Source organism: Ambystoma mexicanum, chromosome 2q (assembly GCF_040938575.1).
Source record: "Ambystoma mexicanum isolate Mex_15411 chromosome 2q, UKY_AmexF1_1, whole genome shotgun sequence".
Lineage (NCBI taxonomy): Eukaryota > Metazoa > Chordata > Amphibia > Caudata > Ambystomatidae > Ambystoma > Ambystoma mexicanum.
In genome coordinates this window covers 258,116,907-258,131,101 of record NC_090924.1, presented here as the reverse complement: position 1 = coordinate 258,131,101, position 14,195 = coordinate 258,116,907, and positions in this window count along the sequence as shown.

Sequence of the window (14,195 nt, the reverse complement as noted above, 5' to 3'; positions counted from 1 at the left end):
ACATGGCCAGAACTCGAGGACAGTGAGGGTACTGCCCTCAGTGTTGGACGCCTGTCTCCCATGTAGGTTGCAGGACCCCAGGCCCAGCTAGGGTCCCAGGTAGCCCCAGCAGGCTCCCCGTCCCTCCCCAGAGGGAAAAGCTGTAACATGGCATGGCCAGAACTCCAGGACAGTCGAGGGTACTGCCCCAGGCCATGGGTGCCTGTCTCCAATGTGGGTTGACCACCCCCCAGCCCAGAAGAGGTAATGGAACATGCCGCCAGGGTTCCCATCCCTTCCCGGGGGAAAAGCTCCAATGCGGCATAGCCAGAGCTCCAGGACTGCCAGGGGTGCTGCTGCTGGGCTTGGGAGCCTGTCTCACATGTGGGTGACTGTTCCACAGCCCAGCATTGGTCCCAGAGAGCCCCGGCAGACTCCCCATCCATCCCCTTGGGGAAAAGATGTAACACAGCCCAGCCAGAGCTCCAGGATGGCTGGGGGTTCTGCTCCTGGCCTTTGATGCTGTCTCCAGTGTGAATCGACTGTCCACAAGTCCAGCAATGGTCCCAGGGAGCCCCAGCAAGGTCGACATGCAGCCCCTGAGGGAAAATCCAAAACACAGCACAGCCAGAGCTCCAGGACAGCTGGGTGCGCTGCCCCCGACCTTGGGCTTCTGCCTTGAAAATGGGCAGACCACCCCCCAGCCCTGCGGTGGTCATCCGATGACCTGGCATGTTCCCCGTCCCTCCCCGGAAGGAAAAGCTGTAACGTGGCATGGCCAGAACTCCAAGACAGCCGACGGTCCCGCCCCCTGCCTTGGGCGCCTGTCTCTCATGTAGGTTGCGTATCCGCAGGCCCAGCTGTCATCCCAGGGAGCCCCGGCAGGCTGCCCATCTCTCCCCTGAGGGAATACCTGTAACGCGTTATAGCCAGATCTCCAGGACATCTGAGGGTACTGCCCCCGGCCTTGGAAGCCTGTCTCCCATGATCACTGCAGGACAGACCATAGCTAGAATGGACCTTCACGCCAAATGGCAGCCTTGATAAAGACCTGCAGGGTCGAAACATGTGTCGGCTGACAACACAAATCATGTTTTTAAGCCACAAAAAACAAAATAAATATTACTGAAGAATTGGTGTAAAAAAATAGACTCATTACTCTTTATGCGCAAGATATCCAGGCCAACCCAAAAGTTTCAGATCAACATAGGTGTGGGCAACACCTCCACGACCCGTGATCTTGCAGCACGCAATCTCATAACAAACAAACCGCTTATAATTTCGGAGTGCTGCACAAGTGGATTTAGAACTCTAGTGCCCAACTACTGTCTCCAGTGTGGGTCGCCTGTTCCCCGGCCCAGTGGTATTCCCAGGGAGCCCCTGCAGGGTTCCCATCTCTCCCTGGGGGGAAAAGCTGTAATGCAGCCCAGCCATAGTTCTAGGATGGCCGGTAGTGCTTCCCCCAGACTTGGGCATCTGCCTCGCATGTGGATCGATCGCCTCCCATCCCAGTTGCAGTCATCGGACATCCCGTCAGGGTTCCCATCCCTGCCCGGAGGGAAAAGCTGTAATGCGCCATGGCCAGAGCACCAGGACTGCCGGGGGTGCTTCCCCCTGCCTTGGAAGTGTGTCTCCAGTGTGGATCAACCATTTGCAAGTCCAGCGCCAGTCCCAGGGAGCCATATCAAGGTGCACATCCCTCCTCTGAGGGAAAATCTAAAATGCAGTCCAGCCAGAGCTCCAGGATGGCCGTGGGGGCTTCCAACGGCCTTCAGCGCCTGTATCCAATGTGGGTTGACTGTCCCCAAGCTCAGTGGCGGTCCCAGGGAACCTCGGCAGGGTACCCATCCCTTCCCAGAGGGAAAAGCTCTAACACAGCCAAGCCAGAGCTCTAGGACAGTGAGGGGTGCTGCCTTGCACGTGGGTAGACTACCCCCCAGCCCAGCGGTGGTTATCAGATCACCTGGCAGGTTGCCCGTCCCTCTCCAGAGTGAAAGGTTGAAATGGGGCATGGCCAGAACTCCAGGACAGCCGAGGGTACTGCCCCCGTGTTGGACGCCTGTCTCCCATGTAGGTTGCATGGCCCCAGGCCCGGCTAGGGTCCCAGGTAGCCCCTGAAGGCTCCCCATTACTTCATGGAGGGAATAGCAGTAACGTGGCATGGCCAGAGCTCCAGGAGAGCCGAGGGTACTGCCCCTGGCCTTGGACGCCTGTCTCCCAAGTGGGTCACCTGTACCCAGTTCCAACAGCATTCCCAGGGAGCCCCTGCAGGGTTCCCATCCCTCCCCAAAGTGAAAAGCTGTAATACAGCCCAGCCAGAGCTCTAGAACGACCGAGGGTGCTACCCCCGGAACTGGGCATCTGCCTCGCACATGGGTCCTCAAGATGGACTTTTAGGGGTTTTGTCAGAGGGCTATTACATAACTTGGGTGTTACTTTAGTATTGTGGTAAAACAGTGGTAACATGGTAAAATAGTGGTAACATGGTAGCAAAGCATATTTATCATAATACCCCATATGATGGGACAAGACTCCGCCCTTTCCTAATATTTGTATTCTGTTTAGGGTTGACTGCAAGTGCAGACTAGCAGACTTTGCACTTGCAGGGACAAAGCAGCACTATCTGTTTTTCCGTTCACTTATTTATGAAACCGGACTACCATCTTTGACGGATTTACTCAGCTGTCAGCATGCACAGCTGAGACATCGCACACATACAATCTGTCTATCTATGAAGTCACAGTAAACAAATGACACAACCCAGATCCCGGGAATAATGTATCAAGATGCATGGTAACTTTTAAAATGTGCATTTATAATTGAGCTTACTGATTGAAAAACAGCAACATTGAATAGCGACACAAAATATTCATGGGAGTACAACTCAGCGAGAATAAAACAGCAAGAGAGAAAATCAAACATGAGAACACAGTGTAAGCTTCACCCACTTCGACCTTGGGTTGTGCACACTTGGCAAGAGCTACGTTTAGAATGAAATACAATTTCCCCAAATGGCATTTAAAATGTGCTGAATTCTTTTACATAAAAATAACAGTTCCCTAGCTATCTCAGAAGACATTCACACACATGTGCCTCACTTTACAAATATACTCACAACAAATATGAACAAGGTTCTTTGTTGTCCTGCCAGCATGCAGCCGTATCACGACTCCCATGCTCAGGCAACCCAAAGACAATGCCACAACCTCCCTCTGACCAGATTTCTTGGTCAGCTGCCTGGGGAATCTTGCCTCACCTCACTGCCTGGGTCTGACCTCTCTGCTCAGTTGACGGCTGCACTTCTGGTCTCCTCTGCACAGAAAACGGAATGCCCCTCCACACCTCCTTCCAGCTAGATTTATACCCTAAGCCTGTCAATCTTACTGAACCTGCCCTCTTCCTTGACGTCTTAGATCACCCCAGCTGATTTTTCTAGATTCATGGCATTTCTCTCTCCGAACACAGCCTCCCAAATACAATTGTATTCACTACATCCTGGTGCACAATAGCCTTCCGAATGAAAAGACAGCCAATGCATTTTGCATGCATGTTTACTTCCACTGAACAAAACAGAATCTGCCATCTGAATCACCTTGCACTGCTCTGTTAAAGTCAAATTATTAACCACTGGGAATGTTATTTGATGGGAAGGTGTTAGTTGATAATTTAGGTTAGCATAGGTATTCAGGGCAAACTGGATAGATGGCCCATTCACCATAAAATAGATTATTTCAAATGTGCTAAGTGCATTTCTCTTTGCTGTCTGTCTTTGCATTCATTTTACTGCCTCCATTGAAAGCAATGTCATGAACTACAACATCCAGTTTACTCCCCCCACGAAAATAATGCATTATCCGTCCCTACAGGACCATTGTGGCTTAGTCTCTTCAGCTGACCCTAGTATAGGCCCCTCCATTATGATTACATTCCGGCGGTAACGCAGAAAAGAATTCAAACAAAAAGACTTAGCTGCCACCCAACAGGGCTTGAGGGTTGGGCTACAACCGGCCGATACAACCCCAGTAAAGGGCTGGCTTGGGAATGCCTCAGGAAGGTGCAAAGTTTGCTACAAATGTTCAGTGGTTGCTCCTTTTGCTTTAGTTTTAGCGAACGCACTGCCTGGGCATGGATTCCCTTTCAAATCTACAGTTCCCAGGGTAGGCGTGCTGGGAACTGTAGTTTTCTTGGTCCACAAAGCTCCTCAATGGCCATGGATGACATTCTTTTATTTTTACTCCACACAAATAATGTGCAGAGTAAAAAGGACTGGATCAATTCCACAGCTCTGCTGCTTTTTTACATAAGAAAAACTAAGGATTGCCACTACAACTAAGAGCCTTGTATGCTGTCTATTACTCTCTTGGCTTTTCCCAGGGACTTGTGAGCTTGGTGGTGGAGAAGCTTCATTAATGCCACTAAGTAATTATATATAACTAGGTGATGGCTTTGTGCAGGACCAGTTGAACATATGTATGTATGTATGTATGTATGTATGTATGTATGTATGTATGTCTGTCTGTCTGTACGGGTTATCCATAGCCTGAACCCAGTGGGTAACCAACAGAATGCTGTAGAAAAAGGTGAAGCATTTTTTAACATGGGTAGATTGTGCAGGAGTAGAAGCTGTAGAGGTTAAAGTTAGAGGTTGGAGGGATGAAGTCAAGTGCATACCACCCAGTGTCCAGGAAGTTTTTTGTTTTTTTTTAATGGAGGGACATCAGTTCCTTTCTTGGAGGGCAGGATGCAGGTCAGCATTCTCATCTTGGCTGGCAAGTTGTTCAATGTCTAGATGCACAGCAGCGGAAATGCTGCTTTGCAGTGCCAGGTTTCCAGCCTGATGATTCTGAGCAATCTGGTGCTTTCAGCCTCATCACCTACTTTCAGATCCAGGTTGCTTTGAAGATCACTTGAGCCTAGCTTCAACCTGTGTAATTGCTGGACGGCTGTAGTGAGATGTGACTCAATTTCTTCACACCTGTTATCATGCAGTCCGTGGAGTCTTTCAGAGGGTCCAGGAAGGATTCTGGGACACCCACAAGATGGTCATTGCCCCTGTCCACCCGGTAGATGGCCAAGGCTGTTACCAATCACCCAGCTCACTGCTGTTCGGACATCTGAGCCAAGGACGAAGCCATATAAGCCTTGAAGAGGATGTCGCACGTTATAGTGAATTCAAAGGACTTTGGTGCAATTAATGTATTTATATATTGGTGATTTCAACAATCAAACAAGGTGAATAGGGTACCAGGAATGGCACTAATCTTCAAAGCATGTGAACGATCAGATAGGTGCGCAGGAGGGCTTGGATATAATTGCAAGCAAAGGGTACAAGGGAGAGTGGCAGGTAAGCTCAGGCTCTTCAGTTCCCAACAAATGAACAAGTTAATCAAGTGGAAGGTTTCTCCAGAGGAGGCCGCAGAGCAAAGACCAGCACAGGATCCCACAGGGCAAAGAGTCACTACTGTCCGGGAAGGAAGAAGAATTACCAGGGCCCCTGGCAGCCAGAAGTCACTTCCTAAATGTCAAAGGTTTTTTTTTTTTTTTTTTTTTTTTTTTTAATGAAGGTGGTCTTCCATTCCTAGGAAGGACGGTAGATGATTCCAAAGACTGTCCCCAGCATTGCCCAGAATCCAGCCGCTGAAAATCCTCCTTTTCCACCACCAGACACCCATGGATTTACAATTGATTTCTGGTGTCTCAGTCAAAGTGCCATTTTGGCACCCCGAATTGCAAATTGCCGGAACTTCGTTTGTAGGGCCAATCTGGTGACCCTATTGCCCATTGCTGGTTGTGCCCGAGGCTATGGCTCAGAATTGTCTTGCAGATAAATCAGCATTGAATGCAAAATGTATAATAAGTATATGTGATGCACAATTTTCGGCTCTCAGGGACAACGTGAGGACAGCAGGCTGCTTCAACACACAGTGAAAACATAAATGAAACAGAAGAGGACGATCAAGAGAAATAATCAGACAAGCCAATGTGAGGATTGACACTATTTGAAGAGATTTGCAGTAACTAGAGTTTCTCCTGCATCTATGATTAGGCTATTTGCTTCCAAATGCTAACACCTGGTGTGTGAGACATGCATGCAAAATGCAAATAAAACTTCAGTCTCATTTACTCAGTGGAAAATATCCTGATTGAAGGAAGCTCTTTGAAAAGGTTGAGCGCTGTGTCTCTATAATGTAATCAGCCATTACACCCTTCCCAATGCACATCTTTTATTTTAATGGTCATTTGTGCAGACCAGACACTGTAATTTGGAAAGTATAGACATTCTAGGAGACAGTGTTCAAAAGTGGCCGATGCTGAATTTCCTGGGTACAGTCTTTTCAGATTTGGTGCGTTTCTGCCAAGCACTTCACCAAGGCACTGCTCGGTTCCTAGTAGGTGCCACGATAAATATGACAGTGAGACTCAGAAGGGCATTGAAGTGAAAAGGCGTGTACATGAGCTTTTGCTGGATGATTACCCCAATCCCTGACACTTGTTTCTCATGTTTTTACAAAAAGGTGAAAAAAGATTGGCAGTTCCAAAATTACCGAAAAAAAGCTTTGTAGGGTTGGAGGTGACCATGAATTTCACTACGGATGATTTAGGTTAACAAACAATTCCATTAATCAGACTACAGATCTTAATATAATTATATGTTAACACATCTCATCACATGGTACTTTTTTCCTTGAATTCCTTTGACATATTTTCAAAGTCCACCTGGAATGTTTATTCAGGATTCCCTCCAGCTGGAGATGCATATTACACTCCCCATCGAGCCTACTCTTGCAGCAATGGGGGACACAAAGATAGTGTAGGGTGTCGGAGTTCAGGGTGTAAATTGGGGGAGTAGGAGGCCAAGCTGAACAGATACAGTGGGTTTAACCATAAACAGATTCAAAGGCTAATAGGAGGAATATAAAGAATTACTTATGATATACATGAACAGCCAGCCAACCGGTATGGAGCCGCTAAGCTGACATTCAAATTTAAACCTTTTGTTTTCGTCATTAAATGATTTATTTGACATGGTGATTTTCCTCCATTTTGTAGAGCTTATGACACCCATCCAGTAAGGTGTACCTTTTGCCTTTTTCTGTGGAGAGGGGACCTGGCGTAGCAGTTCGGGCTGGGCTGCTCCCATTACTGGCAGCACCTGACTGATTTGCATATGGCTGGACCCCTTTTGCAATGGTGCAGACGGGCTAAAAAACAGTGGCGTGCAAGGTTGCCCAGGGCAGTGCCAGTGGTTCAGATGTATTCAAAACATTCCACCCATCCGTTTTTTGGTTGCCTTTTGCCTACTAATACAGGTTACATTAAAATCTCTTTCACCAACTAAGGTTACTGGGAGTGTTCCACCACTTGTTGACTCTATTCATAAAAACAATACACTTGGTTGCATTCTCACAGAACTTCTAACCTAGCTCATCATAAAACTTCAGAGTGCTGTGAACCATGCAACACAGAGCATCTCTGCACTCTCCCACACTGACCACATTGCAGCCTTGCATTGATTACCAAGAGGAAACAGCCCATTTCAAGATACTGGGCCTTGTTCACACAGCATTGCACAGAAAAATCCATATGCGTATCATGGGCTTTCACCCCAAGAAGTTAGCCAGACACCTAAAGTTGGTTTCCCTGAATCAACAAGTCACCAAAAATGACTAACTACAGGCAATTTGACATGAGATGTCACTCCACAAGACTCCAACACTGTTAGTTTTGGTGAATACTTTCTAGGATCCTGCAGGAGGTTGAACACAAACATGGTCATTGTTCCTTCTGGTCTGCCATAGCATGAACACTACGCCTGGTGGCAGAACTGATCATTGCTGGATCAGGTGCAACACTTTCTAAAAGCACTTTAGAAGTGGGAGTAACATTATGCAATAATGCCAGATGACTGGCAACTTAGTCAAATTCTCAGGATTGGGGCGGTCTAGTTCAGGAATATCTAGGATATTCAGCTTCTGGGGCCATTAAGAATGTCACGTTTTTTGTTTGACAGCAGAGAGATAGGCAGGAGTAAAAATATGTACAGCTAGTGTTAATCTGTTTGGGCGTGCATCCCTGTTTCCTGTAAATATAATAGCAACAAATAATATAGATGGGAATTGATATTTTAATTGGTATGACAAAATAAATACGCAAATCAAATTAAAAACTGCTTCAGCCCAGTTCAATAGTTCAACAGTCTCAAACATCCAGGGTGTGAACCCCTTCATAGGACTCCCCACAAAGACGGTGTTAATACAGTACAATACTAAGCATTCAAATCCCACAGATGGCATGTGTTGCAACACTAGTCGGCGGCATATAGGCGTTATGTTATTAGTCTTTTATACTTTGCACATCCCTACTCTACAGGTCAAGGGCTCGACTCACATTGCTGGTGGTGGGATGAAAATGAGTATATCCCACCCCATAGACACTTTTCAGGTGAGGCGAGCACCATATGAGGTGATGTAGTGTATAAGGTTGGAGTAAACCGCACTATTAAGCACCATGCAGAAGCACTGTAGCGCCTACAGTAGATGTGCGTCATTAGAAAACACATAGCACATGACTCCATTTGGTATTAGGCCCGAAAAGCATAGGTTTGCATGATCACACTGTCTACGGACCCAGTTCACTAGGCCCAATCTAATTAAAACAGAATGAATCAACAGAGCCCCGTTACCACAGAAGTTCACTTCCCCTTCGTCCCCCCCAGTGTTGCAAATATTTAGTATCTTGCATAGGAATGCGCCCTGCAGGAGTGTGAAACAACACCAGGCTCTGTGCTGCATCCATTCATCTCCACTAAACTGCCAGTAGGCCTCTAACCCCTACCCAGCCAGTCCAGAGCCAGCCCCACACCACTGACACAACCCCCCACACCTTTGCATTTCCTGATAAGCAAACAACCCCCCTGTCCCAACACAAACCAAGTGTCCGCAGAAGATCTAAGCATGCGCGGCTGTATTTCTTCAAGCATGAAAACACATCTCTTGTAACATGAGGTACAGGGAGGGATACATTAAATATCAAAACCCCTGGTGGAGACCTTGAGTGTGGGAATTGCAGTATCAACAAAGCCCTGAATGTGTGGGTCAGCATAACTGTATTTTATCCTGCCTTCCCCCTGGCACCATTTGCTCTGCCACCCAGGTGCATGCCACAATGATGGAATAGGGAGCTTAGTGTGTTAGTTTAGATGATACAATGTATTATACAAGCAACCCGACCTTCACCCAAGACAGCGATGAGCGCAGCTAACCCACGTGGATCCTGATCGATAGCAATAGAACTAACCAATTGTAGCCTGGCATCCCCTATGGAGATGGAGTAGGCCCATCCATAATATCTAATCAATCAGTAGTATTAGTTTGTACTGTATATGATGATGCCACAAGGCCTTTTAAGCTCCTGCTTTGCTTTAGAATAACCAGAGTGCAATCGAGCAGCAGAGTCTATTGCTCATATTTGTATTCAATACAATTAAACCTTTGTTATCCTTCCAACACTATCTCCTGGCCTATTTCCCTAGAGGGTTGTTTTCATTCTGGAGTGTGCATACAAAGGGACTTGCCTTCACTGGCCACAACCTGGATGGCATCTAATGTAATGAAAATGAAGTCACTGTATGCTAAAAAAAAACACACCTTCCCCGAGGAGACCCCAATCCATACCATTCACAATATGCACAGAAATGCCCCTGCTCGCAGAACCAACCATATGGCCCATGACAATCAACAGGTGCTGCAAAGAAGTACAAAATCAACACTCTAATAGAAAAAGTGAAAGTAAACTAATTGAAATTCACTACAGACAAGCCAACAATTACACCATCCATAACTGCATTGGCCCTCATTACGACCCTGGCGGAATTCGGAAAACGATGGCGGAAATGCAATACCGCCATCGAATAGCGCTCGGTGCGACTATGACCCGTCACCGCAAAGTACGATGCCATTAGCGACACCGTAGTGAACGCCAACGCTAACTGCACCAAGCACGCGCGCGCGCGCCATGCCAAACCGTAAACACCACCATGGCGCAACGGTACGCCAATTCCGACCGTAGCGGACATGTACCTAACGCCATCAAGCATGGCGGAATGCACCATTCCGCCATGGTGAGAAGTACGGCATCGCGAATCAACCGTAAATGGCCCCACTGAGTGCCCGTACACCGCTCCCTGCCCACAAAGTACAACTCCCCGTAGGTGCAATGAAGCCACAATGCAACCAGTGAAATGTACAAGTCACCCATGCATGCCAACGTACAAAAGAAACACAACAGGGGCCAATGGGAGCTGCAGGGCACAGATGGCACGAATACAGAAGCCATCCCAATGGACATGACCACAGTCCCCCACCAAGAAACGCACGCAAACACAGGCACCTGTGACCAGCAATATTCCGAAAATCACATCATTCCACCAGTCCACCTGGCTGACCGGCATCTGTTACACAAAACCCAATCCCCCGCCCCTGAGCATGACAACATTCAAACAGTCATATTGGCAGCCCCCATCCCTGACCTCACGGGCTTCGTAGGCAAACGCGCCCAGTACAGTACCACGGAACTAAACTCCGAAGCTGGAACCCAGTGCAGATCTCCTCACAATACATCGCCCCCCAAATAGGCATATGCCACATCACTTGCAAAGAAGAACGCTACACGGGCCAAATCAGAATAGAAATTTAATGCACATCAAAATCACCAAGCCCATACAGCCATCAGGCCATGAACTCCAAAACACATTTCACCATTGTGGGCTGCATCCGCAAGAAATGACCAGCCACTACTTGTGTGACGCCCTGTTCCCTCATGGTACACAGGGGCTACATTCACGTACGAAAAGGCAACATGGAAGCGCCCCGAACCGCAGGGCCGTCCCAATGGGGAAGCACTTGTCCAGCTGAAAGGCCGAAATGTTGCTCCGAGCCACCAGTACTGCGTAAGGGCATGTGGCCCATTGGCGATCGTCCCATAAGATCGTAATGCTGCTCCACTGATTAACACGAAGCAGCAGGTGTCGGGAGTAAAACCCATCTGCAGGAGTGGCATACAGATGGCAGTGGCAAAAGGGGAGGAGATACCTGTCAACCAAAAGAAAAGAAAAAGAACAGAATGGCCATCAGTACTACATTCCAACAACTCACTGCAATGATCACACTAAATCCACAGCCACATGCATGCTAGCCCACTCCAAAGGTCCATCACCACCCAAAAACCACTTGCGACTCATAACTATCTATATCGAGGTGTAAACACCATCACAAACGAGTGTACCTGTGCATGCGCCTGTGAAAACAGAATCCATCTGATGGGATTGGTAACGTGCATGGACACAAGTGTCTGAGGGCGCGTCGAGACAGGGAGGGCTCAACAAGGCCAGATAGACGATGGCCCCACTATGGCAGCCCTGCATCACATAGCGTAGGGGAGGCGGATAGATCCCAAGAAGCCCTGTACATGGCAAACTCTGTATCAAATCACCTGCCCATGCATCCATTCATCATTCCCTCATCCCGGGATTAAAACGCCTGAATATTTACTCACATAACATTAGAAATATCCATTGAGTCTGTGCGTTATGCAGCCTGCAAAATCCACAGTGCCCCAGCCCGTAATTCCAGTGTAGTGAAGTAACATGTATTTGGGAACGTCCTGTCTTATCGTCCACTACGCTATTGCGCATCCCATACTATTCATATCAATCATTGCATTCTCGCCATGGCCCCTGTCCCAAGGACATTGAACAATAGAACGTTATATTTGCAGTCAGACCTGTGGGCATCTCCTCGCCGCTAGCTGGAAACCGAAAGCGCCGCCCTTCGAATTCCTCATTTGCAACATCACGTCGAAGAGGCATCTGTGGCCGTTTGATTACACTAATTAATCCATCGAGTGCGGCTGTGTGTGAAAATGGCAACTGCCTTCACCCACGAATGGGACGCCCCGCCCGTCGTTGCAACTCGGTACAGTGATGAATGAGGGCCCACCGTTACTCGAGTACTACGTTCCACTGACCCTTCACAACTCTGCTCGCGACTGCACAGATAGTATGTGAAACAATGGGACCACAGCAGAATGAACATATCAACCAATGTTACACGGCCATCGGGTACAAATACATGATTGCAATAGCAAGATGCCATTCCACGAATTGCAGCGTTGTGCGCGGGACATGCTCGCCCAAAGGGGAGAGCAGTTTGCACAGGTGGAATGAATCACCACAGGTGGAGGCCATTCAGCCTGAAAACACATAAATTGCACGCCCAGTCTCCTCCCACAACCACTCCGAAATGCTACCGGCTGGACTCGCGATGTTGGCCCTGGGGGACCTGATAGCACTGCAAGTACTCCAACACCAAGAAGAAGACGAACACCAACTACAACCGGCCGCACGGAGGAGACGCAGGAGGAGGAGGAGGCCAAGGCAGGGCCAGCAAGGGCCGCCAGCACAGCCACTACCACCACGCAGGCAGCCCGCAATCCCACGCCTCCGAGCACATCCGTTCAACCTCACTGATGAGCAGATCCACACCCTCTACCGTCTGGACCGGGACACCATAGCCGCCATTGTGGACATGACACAGGCTGACCTTGTCAGCATGATAGATAGCCCAACCGCCATCCCACCCCTACTGAAGGTGGTGTCTGTACTCCACTTCCTGGCCACAGGCACCTACCAGCACACAGTCGGACAGTTGCATGGCATTTCTCAGCCACTGTTCTCACGGACACTATTGCAAGTGCTCGATGCCCTCCTGCAGCACGCAGACGACTACATCTCCCTACCACGCTCGGAGCAGGAAATTACCAACACAAACGTGGGATTCCATGCACTTGCCGGCATACCTGGTTGCATTGGTGCCATCGACTGCACCCATGTGGAATTGGTCGTCCCACATGCCATGGAGGCCCAGTACCGCAACCGAAAACAATTTCATTCTCTGAATGTACAAATGGTGTGTGACTCCAACAGGATCATTACACATTGTTGTGCCCGATTCCCTGGATCAACCCATGATTCTATGGTCTTGAGGAACTCTACAATACCACGCTACATGGAGCGACACGCAGGGAACAGATCCTGGCTACTCGGTGAGTCTCATTTCATGCATGATAATGTGGGGTATGTGATTCGGCAATGACCTGGCAGGAAGGGGGGGGGGTGTGCGTACGTAGCAATGGCATTCCACATCATACGTTTCTCGTCCACATACAGGTGATGCTGGATATCCACTGAAGAGATGGCTCCTCACACCAGTCCGGAACCCACGGGACCAGCATGAGGAGGACTACAACCATGCCCACTCACGTACCCGTGTAGTCATTGAACAGGCATTCGGCCTACTGAAGGGTCGTTTCCGCTGCCTCAGCAGGTCTGGCGGGGCACTCCTGTACCGCCATGAGAAGGTTGCAAAGATGGTGATGGCATGTGTCATGCTCCACAACATGTGCGTACGTAGAAATGTGCCCATGCCCCCTGACGCAGAACTGCAAGCACCTGATGATGGTCATGATGAGGGTGGGGATGTGGCAGCACCTCAAGGAGTCTGCGAGGCACCGGAGGCCCGTGACATTCGTCAGCATCTCATTGATGTATGCTTCTAGCACTCACGCCTGGTGGCTGATACATGGACACGGGACTCGTGGCACTGTGTGTGTCTGGGACATGCACAATATGGACTGTACGCCTATGATGGCCTAGTACACAAAGATCAATGTCCACACATCTCATTGGTTGATCGTGCACTTTTTATGGCATATGTGATATCATGTTGTACACCCTATCGACCCGCCACCCAAGTGAGCCCAACACACCCCCTCCACCCTCCCACCTCCCCCCCGAACACCAGTGTCCAAAGATGCTCATTGTCAGTGGGCAGTCGCTATTGCAAGCCCCCTCTGCGGGTATCAGGGGCACCCCTGCCTGTGGAGCGCAGGTTCCTCCCAGATCTACGTTGGGGGCTGCCCTGGACGGAACTTGCAACGGATGATGTCTCTGCCTGCTCACGTCCATGCATGTCCCTAAGGGTTTGCGAGAGCTCAGTGAGCACACGGCGCACTGCGGCAAGTTCGGCACATACGTCCTTGGACGTCGCATGCAGTTCCCCCCTCAGGCTCTCGGTGCTTCTCTCCATTTGTGCCCTTAGTGTCTCTGTACCTCTCTCCATTTCTGCCCTAAGTGTCTCAGTTGATGTTTCTATGTCTGC